This window comes from Lipotes vexillifer, unplaced genomic scaffold, assembly GCF_000442215.2.
Source record: "Lipotes vexillifer unplaced genomic scaffold, Lipotes_vexillifer_v1.1 scaffold1343, whole genome shotgun sequence".
Classification (NCBI taxonomy): domain Eukaryota; kingdom Metazoa; phylum Chordata; class Mammalia; order Artiodactyla; family Lipotidae; genus Lipotes; species Lipotes vexillifer.
The window spans coordinates 208,109-213,456 of record NW_006779486.1 but is presented as its reverse complement, the minus strand read 5'-3'; positions in this window follow the sequence as shown (position 1 = coordinate 213,456).

The following is a 5,348-nucleotide window of genomic DNA, read 5'->3' as shown; positions in this document are numbered from 1 at the left end:
CCCCGCCCCCGGCAGCCCAGCCCGCGGAGGGTTTCACCAGGCCCGCCCTGCGCAGAGCCGAGCGTGCCCGCTCCCACCCTCTTTCCGTCTCCTCCTTACTCCATTAAGAGCCCAAGTCCTGGGTACCAAGGGCACCAGTCACTAATGGTAGCCCCTGGCCACAGTCGAGGGCAGGGAGAATTCTTGATGCCCCTCGCATCTCACCGTGTGGGCAAACATCCCGGAAGGAGGCAGGAGAGAAAGAAAGCGCAAGAGGAGAGAAGGGGCCCCGCCTGAGCGGCTGTGGCATGGGGATAAGCGCAGGGCAGGAGCCAGAGCTCAGCTCCCTTTGACCCCTGCCACCACCCCCGCCCCCGCAAATGTCCCCAGCTGTGCTTTTCTCTCCCAGGGCAGCCTGGCTTGCTCGGCTGGTCTCCCAGGCCTCAAAAGACCAGTTGGGGCACTCCCTAGCGAGCACGCAATATCCTGGGTGCTGGACCCAATACCCTAATATCCCTCTGTGCCCTGAAGAGGGAAGTGACATTTCACGTGATCACGAAGGGTTCTGCATTAGGCTGTCCGGGCGTTTTGTTCATTTACAACCACATTCTCTCTCACAGGAGCACTCTCACTGGTCTTTTGCACCAGTGTTCAATGGGGTAGGTCCTGACCAGAGAGTCACAGGTTACAACGTCCAAGCACAGAAGATATTAAGTTCACAGAAGAAGTCACACAGCCAAAAATAAAGCTGGCTGAATGAGCGGAAACGCATGGTCTAGACTCGGAGACTTTCTGCCACTACTATTCGTAGCCACCCTTGGCAGGAAGGGAGGGTGAGGGCCTGAGGGCCTTTGTTTAATGCAAAGTGTGTGTGTGTGGCTTACAGTCACAAAACAGATGTGTTGGATGCTGGCTGAGTAGCTGCATCTGGCAAACACTCTACAACAAATATGTGCCCGTATCCACTGGCGGTGGAGGGAGGCTGAGATGCCTCCGTAGCATCTGCAGCATGAGTGAGCATCCTGGCTTTGCTGCACCACTGCTGTGCTCTGCAACGAGAGAGGAACCAGGCCCTTCCTGGAAAAAGGCTTCTGGAGCCAGAGGTAATTCCTCTTTCTCTAAAGCTAAAGATGTGATTCTTCAACCCCTCAAAATGTTACTTTGTGCGGGAAAGAGCCTGGCCCGAGAGTCAGAAGACCTGGGTTCAAGTCCAGGCCTTGCGAGGAAGCAGATGGCTGTCATGGAGCAAAATCATTCACTCCTTCATCCATTTAATCAATATGCATCGAGCACTTGCTATGCACCAACATCGTTCTGGGCGCAGGAGATACAGCAGTTAGCAAGATAACTAACCCTCTGTTGGCACAGAGCTTACATCCTAACAGGGGACCAGCCAACCCACTACGGGGAGAATAAAGCAGGGCAAGCGCAGAGGGATGGGTTGCTAATTGTTAGACTGGTCAGGGAGGAGTGGACAAGGGATTTCTGAGCAGGGGGGCAGACAGGTATAAAGGCCCTCGGGCAGGAACTTGGTGTTCACTTGGTGTGTTTGAAACAAAACAAGAGAGCCAGTGTCCTGTCCCCAGCACAGAGTGAAGGGGAGTGGTAGTGGGTGAGGGCAGAGAGGGGAGTGGCAGATTGTGTGGGTCTTGTGAGCCATGGTAGGGAGTTTCAAATTTTTTCTAAGAGTGATGGGGAGCTGGTGGAAGGATTAGAGCAGGGAAATCACATGATTCGATGTGCATGTGGAAAAGAGCCACTCTGGCTCTTGTGTGGAGGAGGCTCTCATGGGACGGGGTGAGGTGGCATGAGTGGGTGTAAGGCACCAATTAGGAAAACCCCGCAGAGTCTAGAAAGGAGAGGAGGACAAAGTGGCCTGGCAGTGGGGCAGCTTGGGGGGTGTGGGGAGTCATACTTGGACTATGTTTAGAAAGTAGAGCCAAAAGGATCTGCTGGTGGATTGAGGGTATGGGTGATGGAAAGAGGGCTCAAGGATGACTCCTGGGTTTCTGGCTGAAGCAAATAGTTGAATAATGATTCCATTTACAGAGGTGAGGGCAGGGTTGAGAGGGGAACTCGAGAGTTCAATTTGGGACATAATAAATTTGAGCAAATCATTTTCCATCCTCTCTTTTGGCGTCTGCCTTCTCAGCTATAAAATAAAGAGGATGCCCACGTGATCCCCAGGATCTCTCTGTGGTCATTAGGGTTATTTTTCTTAATTCTTCCACATTCTCATGTCTTTGAAACCCACCAATATATTTTGAATTCAGAGAAAAGAAGTGACAGGACTCTTCTAATTCTTCTTTGGGGAGAGAAAGAGATAGAGATAAAGAGAGAGAACAAAAGCAAGTCTCCAGTGTCCCACAAGGGTTCCCACCCATGCTGTTGTCCTAACAACCAGGAAAAAGGAAACAGGGTGGAGGGTGAGGGGAGTGAATCAGAGCAGAGGGCACAGATGAGAAAATCACCAAAAATGTATGACTGGCCAGCGTGACACTTCATTTCCTATATTTCTTTGGTTTGGACTTGAGAAGTTTCAAGGGCTTTTGAAAGGAAAAGCACTTTAGCCTTTGAATTACAAACTACCTCAAAGTTTGTGATTTGAGCCCAAATAGTCATTCAACCTGTCTGAACCTCGGTTTCCTTTACTGTAAATGTAAAGACCTCCACTATCTCTTCAAGCTAGAACCTTTTGTGATTCTTTTGCTTTTAAGGAAAGAAAAAAATCTGAATGCATGTCGAAGTCCAAGAAACTTGAGACCTGAATGGTTAATTTTTGAAAAAGTTTTGCAAACATTTTCATTCAACACATTATTTATGGGGCACTTACTATGTGCCTAGGGTTGTAAAGATACAACCTTGAAAATACAGATAAAAGTCCCTTCCTTATGGGGCTTTCCCTCTGATGGTAGATAGATAGATAGATGACAGAGAGATAGATAGAGAGATGATAGATAGATAGATAGATAGATAGATAGATGATAGATGATAGATAGATGATAGATAGATGATAGATAGGTAGATGATAGATAGATGATAGATAGGTAGACAGATGATAGATAGATGATAGATAGATAGATAGATGATAGATAGATAGATAGATGATAGATAGATAGATAGATAGATAGATAGATAGATAGATAGAGAGGGCATCCAGGTGGTGATAAAGCAGAGAAGGAGGGTAGAACATGTCAAGACTTGGGTGGAGACGGGATGGGGACCAGTGATACTATTTTAGGTAAGGAAGTTAGGGAAGGTCTCCAGACAGAGGGAACAGCAAGTACAAAAATCCTAAGGTGAAGTCACATTTAGAGTGTTCCAGGAAGAACAAGGAAGGCAGCAGTGTGACTGGAGATGAGTGTGAGAGAGGGAAAAAGGAGGAGGAGATAGATTTATAGAGGCAGGGGCTCCAGATCATCCAGGACCTTTGGATTTTCATGTGAGTGAGATGGGAGGATTGTGAGCTGAGGACTGACACAGATGAGTAGAGTATCCCCTTGAGGAGTTTTCGATAAGAATTACGTGATTCTGCCTGAGCCAAGTCAGGGTGCTCACCTTTGGGGGTGGGGGCAACACGTTAGGTTGGGACAGCCTGTGAAACATCAGGTGGAGGCGGTCCGTAGGAATTATCTGGAATTCACAAGGAAGGCTTGGCTAGAGCTATGCACTTGGACATCCTGGGATGATAGATGGTATCTGGAGCTATAGGAGTGAGTCAAGTTGCCTAGACTGAATGTGTAGAGTCTGAAGAGAAGAGAGCTCAGGACTGAGCCCTCAAGAGAGGGATGACAACATTTAGGGGTGGGCAGAGAAGGAGCCAGAAAGGAGACTAGGAAGGAGCAGAGGGAGAGGAGAGAGAGGGGTGTCACGGGAACCCAGAGAAGAGTGGTGCAAGGAGAGGTGGACTGTGCTGAATGCTTCCCAGAGGTTGTGCAAGATGGGAATGGAGAATTGGCACTGAATTTGGCACAGGGCTGGGCAGAAGTGACATTTGAGTTGATGTTTGAAGTTTCCAGCTGCCTTGGGTCGTGCTAAGTAGCCAGTAGTATAGCAGATTAGGTATTCTGGATGACTCCCCCCCCCGCCACCTGAAAGAGCTAAAATGCTGGGTTACATATATATTTTTTAAAACCTTTATAAATGTCTCCCTGAGATAGAATGAAAGTAATAAATCCATAGACTTCGAAAATGAAGTAGAACTAGGAAGGCTGGCAGGTGAGTGAACAAATCTCGCTTTTACCCTGAGGCTTGCTGACCCTTAGAGATCTGGACCCTTCACTGGCAACTGTGCAAGTCTAGGGGACAAATGAGATCATCTAGGGCCTGCCCCAGGTGGGAAGGCTGATAGTATTTTCCTGCATAAATCTGGACCTCAAAAGGCTGTATCCTCAGCATAAAGGTGAATAAGGAATAAATGTGCCATGAGGAAGGCAACTAGCTTGCCTTGACCTTGGCACTGGGTAGAGGGAAAAGAATCCTCCCAGGATTTGCAGCCATGAGCTAGCCTCAAATATTTTCTGTCCGAATTTATCTGTCTGTTGGCCTGAAAAATCTCAAGCATTTAAATTTAATTTAAATGGCCTTGGGTTGGTAGTGCTCTCAGATAACTGGCAGAATTAAAAAGAAATCCTTTCCAGGTCCCACAAACAACTTCAATCCAGATCTCAGACAATTCTCACAGGTAAAGTTTTAAGAAAAAATGAACAGTTCACCTTAAATATTTACAAAACACACAAGGAAACAAGCTCTATGACTGGTAATCAGTAAAAACAAACAAACAAAAAATAGACAGCAAAACAACCAGTCAAAGATTGCAGATATTTGAATTTCAGATATAGAATATAAAACAATTATGTTTAGTATGCTAAAACAAATAGAAGAGAAGCTTAAAAACATGAGCAGGAATAAGAGATTTTAAAGAATGGACAGGCAGGCTTGAGAAAAAGGCCCACATGAGAACTGAAAATAAGAACTGTAACACTAAAAATTTAAGCCTCAGTGGATGGATTAAACGTTAGCCTAGATGCAGCTGAAGAAAGAATGAGTCAACTAGAAGACAGATCCAAAGAAACTATTGAGAATGCAGTTTTGAGTGATAAAAAGATGCAAATTATAAAAGAGAAGATAAAAGTATAGAGAGTAGAATGATAGAGTCTACTATACATGTAAATGGGATTTCCCTCTAGAATGGAATATAGAGAGAATGGGAAGGAGGCAACATTTAGCATTAAATGCTGATAATTTTTCAGAAATACTGGAAATAATTCCTCAGACTCAGGAAGCCTAACAAACCCAAAGAAAAAGAAAGATGGGAGGTGGGAGGGAAGGGAAGAGAGAGAGAGAGAAAAGAAGAAGGAGGAGGAGGG